The 16,507-nt window shown below is 39.4% G+C and overlaps 1 protein-coding gene across 1 annotated transcript in view; it reads left to right on the top strand.

Annotated features, from left to right (window-relative positions):
* LOC150075239 (mitochondrial glutathione transporter SLC25A40-like) overlaps positions 1-16,507 on the top strand; it is a 92,524-nt gene that overhangs the window by 44,554 nt on the left and 31,463 nt on the right. The gene's annotated exons all lie outside the window — the stretch shown is intronic.

The raw sequence follows: 16,507 nt of genomic DNA, 5'->3' as shown, positions 1-16,507 counted from the left end.
GCTTCTGCAAGGATGGGATACACTTAAATAGAAAGGGTGCAAGAATGCTTGCTGATGCTATCAAGGCAGTGTTAGGTGGGTCGGAAAACTGCTAATGTGGGGGGGGATACACAGACTAAAAGATTAACAGTGGCCGCAGGTAGAGGCAAAAGTGATTCTTGCACTGCTTCTATTAGAATGGGCAGCAGACTGGAAAGCAAGGTAATGGATATCTCCAGGACTGCTGGGAGTCATAGTGGAACAAGTAAATACATGGGCTGTGTTAGGGTGGCGAGGAGCAGGAACAGGTGCATGTATACTTGCATGTACACCAATGCTAGGAGTATAGTTAATAAATTTGATGAGCTTGAAGTGCTAGTGAAGACATCAAAGGCAGATATTGTTGGGATATCAGAGATGTAGTGTCACACAGATATAGGCAGTGCAGAGTTGGAATTTGGGGAGTACAGTGTGTATAGGAAGGGAGGAGGGGTTATGCTGTTAGTTAAGAAACACATAAAATCTAAGGAAGTGCATCTAATTGATGTTGGTGGACAATGCAGTGTTGAGTCTGTGTGAAATAAGCACAGGGAAAGGAAAAATGAGAGTAGGTGTGTATTTTATAGACCTAATAAATCTGATGAGTATAATGAGCAATTGTGCAGAGAAATAGAGTGGGACAGTAAATCAGAATGTCTTATAATGGGAGATTTTAACTTTCCAGATATTGACTGGAACTTGTGGGTTGGTTACTTGCACACTAGCAAGACTTTTGTGGATTTATTGGATGGCTGTTTTCTACAGCAACATGTTCGAGAAGCAACCAGAGGGAGTAATACTTTTGATCTGGTTATCAGTAGTGATTCTTCATGCATTAAGGATCTGTAGATAAAGATACCACTGGGCAACAGTGATCACAGTGTATTGATCACTGTTTTTAAATTCTGTTTTTAGACAGTTTAAAGACAGTTTTTAAATTCTGTACAGTGGGATCAACTGATGATTTTACCAACAGTGAATTCTAAATGGGAAGCCTTCAGGGACTTAATTTTGAAGGATACTACGCTTTTCATTCCAACTAAGAAATACTGTTCAATGTTTAGGCCTAAATGGATGTCAGATGAATTAATGAGGCTAGTGGCAGAGAAGAAGAATGTATGGGATGCATATAAAGTATTAGGCGATACAGAAGCCTATGGCAGGTATAAACTAGTCTGTAATCAAGTCACAAAGGAGGTTAGGCAGGCAAAGGCAGATTATGAGAAATCTTTGGCAAAGAATGCAAAAAAAAAAAAAAAACAGCAAGGAGTTCTTTACTTATGTAAACTCTAGAAGGAAAGGGATGAATCAGATTGGACCACAACATAGATGGGTTGACTATTGATGATCATGCTCAGGTAGCTGATAAACTGAATGAGTATTTTGCATCTACATTCACACTTGAGGAGTTGTTCAATGAGGGGAGTGTCAGAAGTTTATCAAATGCTGACAGGGAGCTAAGTGATTTTGTAATAACTGAGAGCAAAGTGGAGGAGAAATTATTGAAGTTAAACATGAAGAAGGCACCTGGGGTGGACGGGATCTATCCAGTTATATTAAAGGAGGCAGCAAAAGAAGTAAGCAAACCCTTAGCCATAATTATGAGAGTTTCCTTGGACTCAGGGGAGATCCCCATGTACTTGAAGTGAAAATGTATCACCAATTCAGAAAGGAGGTTCAAAAGGCAGTAGTAGTAATGGCATGAGATGCAAGAAAGCAAGTGTATGAGTTCATGCAGCATCAGCCAAAAAAAAAAAAAAAAAAAAATCGCACCATTCCCTCCAAATGCCTGTCCAGTTCCTCCTTAAATTTATTTAACTTATCCACTTCCACAATGACAGATGGAAGTTTGTTCCAGAAATTAACCACCCGCTGGCTAAAGGCAAATTTCTGCACATCTATTCTACATCTGTCTTTTCTTAATTTGAATATATGCCCCCTTAGGTTTGTAATCTGAACAAGTGGAATGATCCCTTCAGAATTCAGCGTGCTCAACCCATTCAAGGCCTTATACACCTCAATCAGATCACTGCGCAGGTGCCTAGTCAACAGCCACTGCAGTTTGCAGAACTTAAGCCTCTCTTGGTAAGAGGATCTCTTCATTCCCCTCACCAATCTTGTTGCCCTTCTCTGTACACGCTCAAGCAAATCTACATCCTTCCTAAAATGAGGCCTCCAGACCTGTACGCAATACTCAAGGCGTGGCCTGACCATTGCCTTATACAGAGGGACAATCACCTCTTTTTCCCTGCTAGCAAAATTCCTATATATTATTGACAAAACCCCATGACCTGCCCTGGCAGCCTGTCTGCATTGCTCAGAAAACTTCATATCTGACTGCACAATTACTCCCAGGTCTTTTTCATTTTCTACCACCTTAAGTGTAGTACCACACAGTTGGTACTTTTCTCTGGGGTTACTTCTACCCATATGTAGTGCTTTGCATTTGTCAAGGTTAAACTTCAGTTGCCACTTCTTAGCCCATCTGCCCATATATCTAGGTTATATCTAACTTATATCTAGGTGACACAAGTAACTACAGACCTGTTAGTTTAATTTCTGTTCTGGGGAAAATAATGGAATTACTTTTTAAAGAAGCATTGCAGGATCATCTAAACAAGACTGCAGTAATAGTTAAGACACAGCATGGGTTTGTCAAAGGGAGGTCTTGTCTGACCAATTTGAATGCTTACTATGATGTGGTTACAAAGGAACTGAATGCAAAAAATAATTTTGATATCATATACTTGGATTTCAGGAAAGCTTTTGATACTGTTGCACATGGAAGACTGCTGAACAAATTGGAGTTCCTCAGGGTTCAGTATTAGGCCCATTGTTGTTTAGTATATTTATCAGTGATATTGATGAAGGTATATCAGGTTTAATGTCCAAGTTTGCAGATGATAGAAAGGTTGGCAGGGTTTTTAACGACAGTATGCTACTCCAACTGGATCTAGATAAGTTGGAAAAATGGGCTGAGAAGTGGCAACTGGAGTTTAACATTCACAAATACAAAGCACTGCATATGGGTAGCAATAACCAAAGAGAAACATAACAACTGGGTGGTACTACACTCATGGAAGTGGAAAGTGAAAAGACCTGGGGGTAATTGTGCAGCCAAATATGAAGTTCGCTGAGCAGTGCAGACGGGATGCCAGGGCAGGTCATGGAGTCTTGTCAATGATATATAGGAATTTTGCTAGCAGGGACTAGGAGGTGATAATCCCGTTATACAAGGCAATGGTCAAGTCACACCTAGAGTACTGTGTACAGGCCTGGAGGCCTCATTTTAGGAACGATGTAGAGTTGCTAGAACGAGTACAAAGAAGGGCAACAAGATTGGTGAGGGAAACAAAGGGGTGCTCTCACCAAGAAAGGCTTAAGTTCTGCAAATTGCAGCACCTGGTGAGTAGGCACCTACGAGGTGATCTGATTGAGATGTATAAGGCCTTGAGTGGGTTGAGCAAGCTGAATTCTGATGGGATTTTTCGTCTTGCTCAGACTAAGAACCTGAGGGGGCACAGTTTCAAATTGAGGAAAGATAGTTGTAGAATAGATGTGCGGAAATTTGCCTTTAGCCAGCGAGTAGTTGATTGCTGGAACAAACTTCCACCTGTTGTTGTGGAAGTTGATAGCTTAAATAAATTTAGCCAGAACTAGACAAACATTTGGAATGAATGGATCAGTGAAATGGGAAAAGGTTTTTTTTTTTTTATTAGCTGATGCTGTATAAACTTGCTTACTTGCATCATATTTCTCAACTAATGCTAATGTACAATATCTGAAATATTAGTATTAGTTAGTAAAAATGGCATAATGATTCCATTAAGGAAAATTACTCTGCATTTGCAAGAAGAAAAAAAAAAAACTCTGATATTACTTTCATCATCCGAAAGTGCCTCTTCATTTCTCCTAGAATAATTTTTCTAAACTCTCAATCTTCGCCGCTACTGCAGGCAACTTATTCCAGTATTTCACTCCACTCTGCTTGAAGGTATTCTTATGATCTAATCTACTGTTACTTCCGAAGATTTTTATTTTATTTCATTTCATTGTTTATTTTTTGGTCGCTGTTGTATTAACTTGTTTTTGCTTGATTCCTTTCATCATTTATCAATACTAATATTTATTGGGGAGAATATTCTTCCCCAATTCATTGTTATAGACCCCACTAAGACCTTATCTGCTTCAATGATAACCTCCCCCCCCCAGCTGCCAAGCTCTGCGCTTAGACCACATCTTCTAAGCCATTCCTCATAGGGATAATGCTTAGTGTTCTTCACTAATCTGTTTGCTTTTCTTTATGCCACCTTCTCATCTAGTTCTACACCTTTTGGTGTTAATCTCCAGACCTGTATACAGTATTCTATAGTTCTATACTGTAGAAGTATAATAGTACTGTATATACTTTCTATACTTCTTTAGCTTCTCCCTTATGGATTGGGGAAATACTGGCATCTTTCTAGTTCAGCTCTATTATAGGCTCCAAGTCTTTCTCATCCTAAACATTTTTAGTTCCTCTTCCCCTACTCTGTGACCTACTTCTGGGTTTCTGTTCCCCAAATGGATACATACATTTGGTCCAAATCCTTTTGAAGCAGTAAAGCCTTGTTCTGATCATTAACCACTCTCCCAGCCTTTAAATCACCAGAAAACTTTGATGGTTCCCCTGTATTCTCTCATCATTATCATTTAGGAGATAACAAATAAGAAAGGCCTGAGCACTAATCCCCGAGAGACTCCCCCCTTGCTGCTCCACTACTCAGAATAATACCTATTTATGACCACCCTTTGTCTCCTGTCTTTCAGCCAACCACTCATCTGCCAATAGATTTTCTCTGTTATCCCAGCCTTCCCTAACCTCTCATGAGGAACTGTATCAAACACTACTAAAATCCATATGTTTAAAGTCAGAGTTGTTTTTGATATCCAACTGCTTTATAACCTTGTAATAGTAACTTACTAGGTTTGGCAAGCAAGATCTTGTTATGAAACCATGCCAAAACTCATTTAGGATGCCATTCTTGTCAAAGTGATTCTGAATTGTGTCATTAACCTTTGCTGCTAGGGTTGACCTGTGACCAGCCAAATTCAGAAATTACAGGATTGAGTCAATCTGGATTACAAAGAGCAGAGACATTTTGGCTTTCTCCTCTCCAGGTCAAATTCCAAATCTATGCCAATCTCCTCTCTATGCCAAATACTTGCTACCTGGGAGTCTGAAACGCTGATAGAACTGATATTCGGGTGACACTCAAGTCGAGTGGACCCAATTTCGGCGATGTCCAGACGGTCTGTGACAGCCAAATCCTCTGCTTGCACCTTCACAATGGTGGGACTATTAGTAATCCTGGGTATAACCTCCATGCACAAATACATCGTGGGTGACCACCCAGGTGTGAACCCATGTAAGCAGGGGTCGAGGTGCGGCATCCACACCACATGGAGGAATGCCGCCCCTCTATGTTACCAGGCAGTACTAGGTGGTAGATCACTTTCATCAACCGGTGAAATACCACCACTTTGCTTATTGGAGGCTTGAAATGGTGGAACCCATGTTTAGTCTCAAGAGCTAAGTTCCGGTCAACCCTTCCCTATCTCTTCCACCATGCAGTATGATTGATGACTTTTGAGGTTATGATCAACATCGTGGCGAGATCCAATATTCCTTACATTTCGAGGGTACAGCTCTAAAACGGTGTTCACAGGCCGGCCGCTAGTTAGTACACCGGACCGAACCTATTGGTAACTTTCTAGGAGGCTTCCGGATCAGCTAGTGTATAATCTTGCTACCTCTACTCTGCCAGATAGTGATTGGAGGGAGTCCAAGTAGTGTGTATGCGGGGAGCATTGTCGAGACCACGTTATGTTCTTACCATGTGTACGCCATATCCAAAAATTTCATTACTTCATACAGCATGTCCCATCCGCTTTTTCTTACTATTGAATACACCATGAATTGTCAAACTAATAGAGCAAGCTTATCTGCAAAAAGATCTAAACCTCCCAAACACTTCCTAATTCATTTCACAGATATACGTGGTCTCAATTCTAATCTCAGCGATGTCCATTTCCACTTGCAGTCTGCCAAACCCCACATACTTTTTCTGACAGAATCTCAGTTATCGGTTGCTTCAACTACTGCTCATCTCCGATGCCCAAATTATTCACTGTATGATTCCTTTCGCCTCAAAGGTGGTACTTGTGCATGTGTCTGTTGTGATATTCCGTGTCAGAGACTTGGCAATTTGGGATCTCCTCTCTTTGATCTTCCTTGGCTTAAAATCTCTCTACCTCATTGTGTCAAATTCATCTGTTGTCTCTGCCATTCTCCCAATCCCACTAATCACTTGAAGCTCTTTGACTTCCTCTCTTTGCAACTTGACTTTCTCCAGTCCAACTTTCCTAACAGTGAGGTATTTTCCTTGGTGATTTTAATGTCCACAACTCCAGCTGGCTTTCGTTTTCCAGTCACACTGACCCAGCTGGTCGAGATGCTGAGGCTTTTGCAATTACTAATGACCTTGCACAGATTGTTCATTTACCTACAAGAATACCAGACAATCTTAATCAGGGGCACCTCTGTAGCCAGGTGGGCAGGAGCAGCAGTGCATAGCACACGCTTCTTGATTAGACCGGGGTTCGAGCCCGTGACCACCAAATACGGAGGATGCGGAAAGGTCAGGGAATGACCACCGCATATCCCCCGGAGCAATATGGCCTTAGTTGCTAATGCTCCTAAAAAAACCCAAATAAAAACAACAATAATCATAATAATCTTAATAATACAGCCAATACGCTTGATCTTTTTCTCACAAACAACCCTTCTAAGTACATGGTTGAAGTGAGAGGTCCTTTAGGCACTTCAGATCACAACTTGGTGATTGTCTCTTCTCCAATGGAGCCTTTATCTCATGGTTATTCCCCACCTCGTGTGGTTTGGCATTACAAGAATGCAAAATGGGATGACCTGCGAGACGTCTTTTCTACTTCTCGTTGGTCGGATTACTGTATCAAAACATCTAATGTCAACATTTGCTCAGATCGTGTCAGCGAAATTATTCTTGCAAGAATGGAATCCTTTATCCCACACTCCACTTTAAAATCTTGTCCTTTATCTGAACCTTGGTTTTCCAATAAATGTGCTAAGGCTGTTCAAGAGAAGAATGTTGCATATCGTAATTGGCTTGTTTCTAATTCTTCAATTTCATTTTCTGCCTACGCCAAAGCTCGCAACCATTGTAAACCAGTTATTAATCAGTCCAAACTAAAGTTTGAACAGGCTAAGAGTAGAAAACTTGCTTCTTGCCCTAATGGTAGCTGAGCATTCTGGTCTCTTGCCAAAGCTATTGGCCGCAACTTTTGCCCATCTCTGCTCCCACCTCTGTCCAAACCAGATGGTTCTGTTGTCACTTCAGCCAAGGATAAAGCTGACATGCTAGCATCCCATTTTTCTTCCAACTCATGTATTAATGATCTTGGTAAAACACCTCCCACCATTCCCAACACGCTCCATTCAATGCCTCCTCTGGTCTTCCATCAAAAGGATGTCAGAAGGATTTTGACGAATCTTGATGCTTAAAAATTCCAGGTCCCGATGGTTTTTCTCCACTTGTTCTCAAAACCTGTGCTCCTGAACTTACTCCTTTTCTTTGCTGCCTTTTTTTTCACTTTCTTATTCCAAAGGTGTTTTTTCCATCTACTTCGAAATTTTCTCACATCCAGCCAGTTCCTAAAAAGGGTGACAAATTCCTCCCATCCAATTATCGTCCTATTTCAATTACTTCTACTCTTTCTAAAGTAATGGAGAAATTAATTAACTGCCAACTCTTTAACTACCTAGAAACCTTCCGTCTGATCAATGATCGCCAGTATGGATTCCATCAGTGTCAATCCACTGGTGATATTCTGGCTTATGTTACTCATTTATGGACTAATTCAATGGAAAGGTTCGGTGAAACATAAGTAGTTGCTCTTGACATCTCAAAGGCTTTCGATCTTGTTTGGCATAAAGGTCTTCTAAACAAGCTTCCATCTTACGGTTTGCCAACTGTTTTTAGTAATTGGTTATCCAGTTTTCTCTCTGATCGCTCACTGAGGGTGATGGTAGATGGCGGCGCCTCCGTAGCCAGGTGGGAAGGAGCAGCAGTGCGTAGCACACGCTTCTTGATTAGACCGGGGTTTGAGCCCATCACCACCAAATACAGAGGATGCGGAAAGGTCAGGGACTGACCACCTCATATCCCGGAGCAATATGGCTTTAGTTGCTAATGCTCCTAAAAAAAAACCAAAAACATGGTAGATGGCTCTCTGTCTTCTAACTTCTCCACTAATGCCGATGTCCCCCAAGGTTTAGTTCTTTTTCCCATTCTTTTCCTCTTGTATATTAATGACCTTCTTCCATTGACTGGAAATCCTATCCATAGTTTTGCCGATGATAGCACATTGCATTCCACTTTCCATTTTGAGAAACCTTGTCCTGCTCAATCAGCTTCAACTTCTCGAAAATCTGCTACCAATTCCTTAAATGCCGATCTTCAGGTAATTCTCCAGTGGGGCAAAGAGAACTTAGTTGATTTCAACCCTTCTAAAACTCAGTCTTGTCTTATATCTCGCAAAAAAGGATTCTTCTGTTCCTATGCTTACCTTTGGTGACACTCCGATTTCTAGGCAAAATGATATATATGTCTTTTGGCATGTTTCTGCTGCATGCCTCTTCTACAGATACTTCCATGGGCACTGTTCTTCTGAATTGGCTTCTATAATTCCTGTTCTCTCTTTCAAAACATCCGAACACGTGCCGCCACCAGCCAACATCCATTTACTGGCCAACTTCAAACTCACGGAACCAACTTTTCATCTTCCTTGTTTATTCATTCAACTGCTGCTTTCTGGAACAACCTTCCTTCATACGTATTTTCTGAAGATTACAGTCTACAGAAGTTCAAGTCCAATGTCGACAAATATCTTCTTTTGTCTTCTCAACCTCCAACCCAAGCACGGTACTAAGTACTATAGGTTCTAATACCTCTCGTGTTTGGGGTTTACATAAAAAAAAAAAAAAAAAAAAAAAAAAAACACTAGTGAATTAGTCAGCTTCTCTGTCAAAGGCTGCTTGGAAAAAATATCCGGTTTTCTATCATCAAATTGGAACAGAATGGTTCTTAAAGTCAGTTTGCTTTTTTTTTTTCATCCACCTGACTTTAAGACAGTTCCTTAAGTGATAGTGGGGAGTGATCATAATGTTGTAAAATCGATAATATCCAAAGAAATTTCAGTGGTCAAAGGGAAATTTCAGGTTTTTAATTACTGCTACTGCAAACTTATGTTTCTTGAGCTCTGTTAACCATTACTAGAGCTATTACTATATGATATTTGATAGTATTGATTATGAGAGGTGTTTAAGGGATTTATTATGGAGGCCACAACCACCTTCATTCCAGTTGAGAAGTACTACAAAAGGAAGATGCCAAGATAAGAGAGCTGAAAGATTTAATTGAGCAAAAGAAAATGACATGAGATAGTAATAGGCTGTTGTTTGTGACATTGCTTCATATAAAAAATATAAGCAGATGTAATAAAACCATTGGCAGGGTAAGTCTTGCAAAATCTGAGTATTAAAAATTACTGGTGGAGAAAGCTAAGAATGAGGAAAAGAAGTTATGAATGCAAAAATTCAGAAAGTAAATTTGATAGACCCCCTACTGCTACAAGATCAAAGAGGAGATATAATCAGCAGTCTAGCCAAAATAGTGGCTGAGTTGAATAAGTATTTCGCAGCAGTCTTTACTGTTGAAACTACATTGGTATCGTGGGAGAATATGATAAATCTGATAATTAATCTAAAAATATCACTGATAATTAAGTTCCATGGTTAACCCACAAAGCAGAAAATTGAGCCTACTGTATGAAGAATACAACATGCTATGAAGTTATAGAGGAATAGTTAATAGATTAAATACATATGAAGGAATCCTCCATATGTTTTTTTTTTTTTTTATGAAAACCCCAAACACGAAAGGTATCAAAACTTATAGTACTTAGTACCGTGCATGGGTTGAAGGAGAAGTATTGGGGGAAGGGGATGCTGGAAACTTTGCTCTAGAGACTAAACATGGGTTTCACCACTTCAAGCCTCCAATAAGCAAAGTGGTGGTATTTCACCGGTTGATGAAAGTCATCTACTGTGTGTGTGTGTGTGTGTGTGTGTGTGTGTGTGTGTGTGTGTGTGTGTGTGTGTGTGTGTGTGTGTGTGAGAGAAGTTGTCTAGAAACCTATAAACTACTGATACAAGATAAAAAAAATATATATTAGTAATACTCAGCGAACATACCAATAAGCTGGCACAAAACTCAGTTGTGGAAATTAAGTTTGATATCAGTTGTGATTAGGAGCAACCATTGAGGGACATCATGCAAGATTTGATTATCAACAAAATCATTTGATCATATCATAGCATGAGTGTGGTGAACATTAGGAAATTGCTGCTTAGGAGTGAAATGGCAGATTTTCCTGCAGTGAAATTTAACTGCACCCGGGTGCCAACGTTCAAGTGATGCCTGAAAACCTGAGGTAGCACCCCTAATTGTAACAAACATATTGACACAGTGCCACCAATATATATATATATATATATATATTTTTTTTTTTGATCTTCTTACAATATATCAGTCTTGCTTTTTCTTAATAAATTGCAGTACTGTTATATAAGGTGGTGCAATAGCATCATTTCTATACACATTAAACCAACCAAAGTTGTGTAGTGGCTTCATTGCATAACATCTCACATTGTGAATTCCTTCGTGAGTTGCCTATCTCATTAAACCTCAGATAAGTTCCCTGTTTATTAAAATCCCTCATTCATTTCACAAATACAGGTGGATTCAGTTCTAATTTCAATGATGTCCATTTCCACTTACAGTCTGTCAAACCCCATGTACTTTTTTCAACAGAATCTCAGTTATAGGTTGATTCAACCACTGCTCATCTCAGTTGACTGAATTGTTTGCTGTACGATTTCTTTCACTATAAAGGTGGTACTTGTGCATATGTCCATTTTGATATTCCCTGTTGGAGATTTAGTCATTTAAAATCTTCTCTTTTGATCTTCTTTGGCTTAAAATCTCTCTACCACATTGTGTCAGATTTATCTGTTGCCTCTATCATTCTCCCAACTCAACTAAACACTTGGAACTCTTTGACTTACTCACTTTGAAATAACTTTCTCCAGTCCAACTTTCCTAACAGTGTGGTAATTTTCCTTGGTAATTTAATGTTCACAGCTCCAGTTGGCTTCCGTTTTCTAGTCACACGGGCCCAGTTGGTCGAGATGCTGAGGCTTTTGCGATTACTAATGACCTCGCACAGATTCATTTACCTACCAGAATACCAGACAGTGTTAACCACACAGCCAACACTCTTGATCTTTTTCTCACAAACAACCCTTTTAAGTACACAGTCGAGGTCAGTGTTTCTCTTGGCACCCAAGGTCACAACTTGATGATGGTCTCTTTTCCAATGGAGCCATTCTCGTGTATTAATGATCATGGTAAACCACCTCCCACCATTCCCAGTATGCTTCATTCAGTGCCTCCGTGGTCTTCCATCAAAAGGATGTCAGAAGTGTTTTGATGAACCTTAATCCTAAGAAAGCTCCATGTCCTGATGGTATTTCTCCACTTATTCTCAAAACCTGTGCTCCTGAACTTACTCCTATTCTGTGTTGCCTTTTTTCACTTTCTTATTCGAAAGATGTTTTTCCTTTTGCTTGAAAATTTGCTCATATCCAGCCAGTTCCTAAAAAGGGTGATAGATCTTTCCCATCCAGTTAATATCCCATTGCAATTACTTCTACCCTTTCTAAAGTAATGGAGAAATCAATTAACCACCAACTGTTAAACAATCTAGAAACCTTCCATCTGATAATGATCATCAGTATGCATTCCATCATTGTCGATCCATTGGTGATGTTCTGGCTTATGTTTTCCATCTATGGATAATATATTCAGTGGAAACGTTTGGTGAAACTCAAGCAGTTGCTTTTGACTTTTGAAAGGCTTTTGATCATATTTATCATAAAGGTCTAAATAAATAAGCTTCCATCTTATGGGTTGCCAACTGTTTTTTGTAATTGGGTATCCAGTTTTCTTTCTGACCACTCACTGTAGTAATGGTAGATGGCTCTCTGTCTTCTAACTTCTCCACTAATGCTGATGTTCTCCAAGGTTCTCAAGTCTTTCTTCCACTTTTTTTCTCTTGTATAGTAATGATAATGACCTTTTTCCATTGACCAGAAATCCTATTCATAGTTTTGCTGATGAAAGCACATTGCATTCCATCCTCCAGTTTCTGATATCTTGCCCTGCTCAAAAAGCTTCAACTTCTCGAATATCCACTACCAATTCTTTAAATGCTGATCTCCAGGCAATTCTCCAGTGGAGCAGAGATAACTAAGTTGATTTCAACCCTTCTAAAACCCAGTCTTATTCTCACAGAAAGGATTCTTCTGCTTCTATGCTTATCTTTGATGATGCTCTGATCTCTAGGCAAGATCATATCTCTCTATTGGGGATTACCCTGACTTCTAATCTCTCTTGGCATAAGCACATTACAAATATTGCTTCCTCTACATCTAAAAAACTAGGCTTTCTCTTTTGCTCTGGGTGTTACTCTTTTTCCAAACAGCTGTTCACTCTATACAAATCACAAATCCATACTACCATGGAATATTGTTCCCACATATGAGGCAGTGTACCCAAAACCTCTCTCGGGCTTCTAGATTCCATTCAGAAGAGGGCAGGTAGATTGATTAATGACTCATCTCTAACAGATTCTCTCCATTCTCTGTCTCATAGATGTTCTGTTTCTGCTGCGTACCCTTACTATAGATACTTCCATGGGCACTGTTCTTCTGAATTGGTTTCTATAATTCCCCCCCTTCTTTCCTCCCTCCCTTCCAAAGTAGTCCAAAAACATGCCATAACCAGTCAACATCTTTTTCTGTCCAACTTCAAACTCACAGAACCAGCTTTTCTTCTTTCTCATATATTCATTCAACTTCCATATTCTGGAACAAACTTACTTCTTACGTATTTCCTGAAAATTACAATCTATAGAAGTTCAAGTCAACAGATATCTTCTTTCATCTTCTCAACCTCCAACCCATGCATGGTATTAAGTATGTGTATGTGTGTGTGTGTGGCGTCTCCATAGCCAGGAGGGAAGGAGCAGCAGTGCAAAACACATGCTTCTTGATTAGACCAGGGTTCAAGCTCGTCACCACCAAATACGGAGGATGCGGAAAGGTCAGGGAATGACCACCGCATATCCTGGAGCAATATGGCCTTAGTTGCTAATGCTCCTAAAAAAACCAAACAACCTAAGTTTTGTGGTTTTCATAAAAAAAAAAAAAAAAAAAAAAGTAATACTTCCCCCAGTAGAAGAGGAGCTTACTGCTACCTATTTTCAGTGGGTACCACCAACCAGATGACCATTTAAGGGCTATTTGGGCCCTCATTGATGAGTGGGTAGGTATCCCAATGATATAACAGCTGACGAATTAAATGCATTTATAATTTTTTAAATGAAAATTTTAAAAATTTAATAACATGTTATTTTTCAACATAACAAGATATTTATTAATTCTGTTGGAAAAGCAAAAAAAGAAATGAACATCATAAACATGAAACTATTAGTCATTTCCATTTTCAAGTTTATAAGACCATTAATGATGTGAAAATTCAACCTAATGCATGCACACATAATACACACATATAAGCTAGTGACAGCGGAGGCATTTACCTTAGAATCCAATACCAGTAGTTTGAATCCATTTTCTGCAATACAGTCAGTTCTGCTATAATGCGGTACAGTGGTGGATTAAGAGTAAGGGCACGTGCCCATACCACAAATTTTCATTTTTCAGAGAATATGCACCAATTGTTTAAATTCCCTCTAGCTACAAATAAAAAAAATTTTTTTTTTCATTGTTAACATAGGATTTTATCTATATATGCATTGTTGCTGAGCTATTTTCAACTGACTACAGTTGGCACCACTGATGCTAATGTTATCGCTATTCTAGTTCGAGGCATTAGCATTAGTAGAGGCATATGATGCAAGAAAGCAAGCTTATTCAGCATCAGCCAAAAAAAAACACACCACTCCCATGTCACCCCTCCGTTCGTTCGAAATACCTGTCCAGTTGAGCCTTAAATTTGTTTAGGCTATCAACTTCAACAACAAGTGACGGAAGTCGGTTCCACCAACCAGCCAACCACCCGCTGGCCAAAGGCAAATTTTCGCACATCTATCCGACATCCATCCTTCCTCAATTTGAATTTATGCCCTCTGAGGTGATTATTTTGAGCAAGATGAAGAATCCCATTGGCATTGAGCATGCTCAAACCATTCAAAGCCTTATACACCTCTATCAGATCACCTCGCCGGTGCCTAGTCTCCAGACTCTGTAATTTGCAAAACTTAAGCCTTTCTTCGTAAGAGCAACCCTTTGTTCCATTCACTAATCTTGTTGCCCTTCTCTGTACCCGTTCCATTCACTAATCTTGTTGCCCTTCTCTGTACCCGTTCCAGCAGCTCTACATCCTTCTTGAAATGAGGCCTCCAGACCTGTATACAGTACTCAAGATGTGGCCTAACCATTGCCTTATACAAGGGAATAATCACCTCCTTATCCCTGCTAGAAAAATTCCTGTATATCATTGACAAGCACCATGAGCTACTCTTGCAGCTCGTCTACACTGCTCAGAGAACTTCATATCTGCCTGCACAATTACCCCCAGGTCCTTTTCATTCTCCACCACTGTCAGTGTAGTACCGCAGAGTTGATATGTTTCTCTGGGGTTACTGTTTCCCATATGTAGTACTTTACATTTGTCAATGTTAAACTTCATTTGCCACCTCTCAGCCCATCTGTTCAACCTTTTGAGATCCTGTTGCAGCAGCATAGCGTCAGTAGTGTCCTTAACAACTCTGCAAACCTGGACATTAAACTTGATATCCCATCATCAATATCATTCATAAACACCGAAAACAACAACGGACCCAACACTGAACCCTGAGGAACTCCACTAATAACATTAGTCCACGTTGAGCAGTGTCCATTGATTACCACTCTCTGTCTTCTGCCACTCAACCATCCCCTTATCCATAGCAGCAATTTGCCTCCAATGCCACACTGCTCTAATTTGTGCAGCAGTCTTCCATGTGCAACAGTATCAAAAGCCTTTCTAAGATCCAAATATATAATATCAAAGTTATTCCCTGCATCCAGTTCTTTTGTGACTACATCATAGTATCCAATCAAATTGGTCAGGCAAGACCTGCCCTTAGCAAAACCATGCTGCGTCTGAGCTATAACTGAATTCTTGTCTAGATGATCCTGCAGTGCTTCTTTAACCAGTGCCTCCATTAATTTACCTGGAACAGAAGTTAAACTAACAGGTCTATAATTACTTGTGTCAGCCTTTGATCCTCCTTTGTGAATTGGGGTTACATTTGCACATTTCCAGTCTATGGGTACCTCCCCTGAGTCCAATGAAGCTCTCATAATCATGGCTTGGGGTTTGCTTACTTCCTTTGCTGCCTCCTTTAATATAACACAATAACATTACACATGACCAAACTCAGTTTGGTCATGTGTAATGTTTACTTCAGAGTAATTCAGACTTTAGCTGTGTGCCTATGTCCACAGTCACATTATGTTTGAGTGTCATATTTGTTTTGTTCTGAGCATTATTTTGTGCCTTGCTTGTGCACAAACAAGGCACAAAATGGTGCCCATCCTGCCATTTTTTTCTGGATCCGCCACTGATGCAGTATGTGTTCCTAAAAATCTTCACGTTATAGTATTTCGTGCATTAAAAACAACAGGGCTTATGGGGAAAAATAGGAAAGGGGGCAGAGCACTCAAAAAAAAAAATTTCAGTCTTGTAAGTAAAACACTAAAAAAAGTTAGAAACCCAATAAAATTGCTAACACAGGTTTAAACATCTTAAATTTCTAATAAATAAATAAATATTACAGTAAATATAGCACTTTACCTTGACAAGATATGAAGTTTGTTTGTTTGTTTGATTGATATTTCTGTTCACTGACATTTTCTCTTTTTTTTGGATTGTAATATTTAAAGCATTAAAAAGGATAAGCAATCAATAATAACGGTGAACACGGGATGCACAAATTGCACAAGTGAGATATGGAGTAACAAGTTTACGAATCTTGAAAAATAGGAATGAAAAGAAGATTCTGAAAATTTATGTTTTTATATGATTGAAGATTTCATGGAAAGGGAAACGCATTTCACCATAATAACATAAAAACCCACAGAATTCCAGCTATTCGTATTATCGCAAATGGAATAAGATCAAGTTTACTACCCATTTATAATTAATTGCACTAATTGAAAAGCTCAATAAACCGGGAACTGCAAATTGGTTTTATTGTTTTATGGTAGTGACCTCCACAAATG

Source organism: Mastigoproctus giganteus, chromosome 14 (assembly GCF_048544385.1).
Source record: "Mastigoproctus giganteus isolate SK-2022 chromosome 14, ASM4854438v1, whole genome shotgun sequence".
NCBI lineage: Eukaryota > Metazoa > Arthropoda > Arachnida > Uropygi > Thelyphonidae > Mastigoproctus > Mastigoproctus giganteus.
Note: the sequence above shows the minus strand (reverse complement) of the source record. Positions and strands in the feature narration are given on the sequence as shown.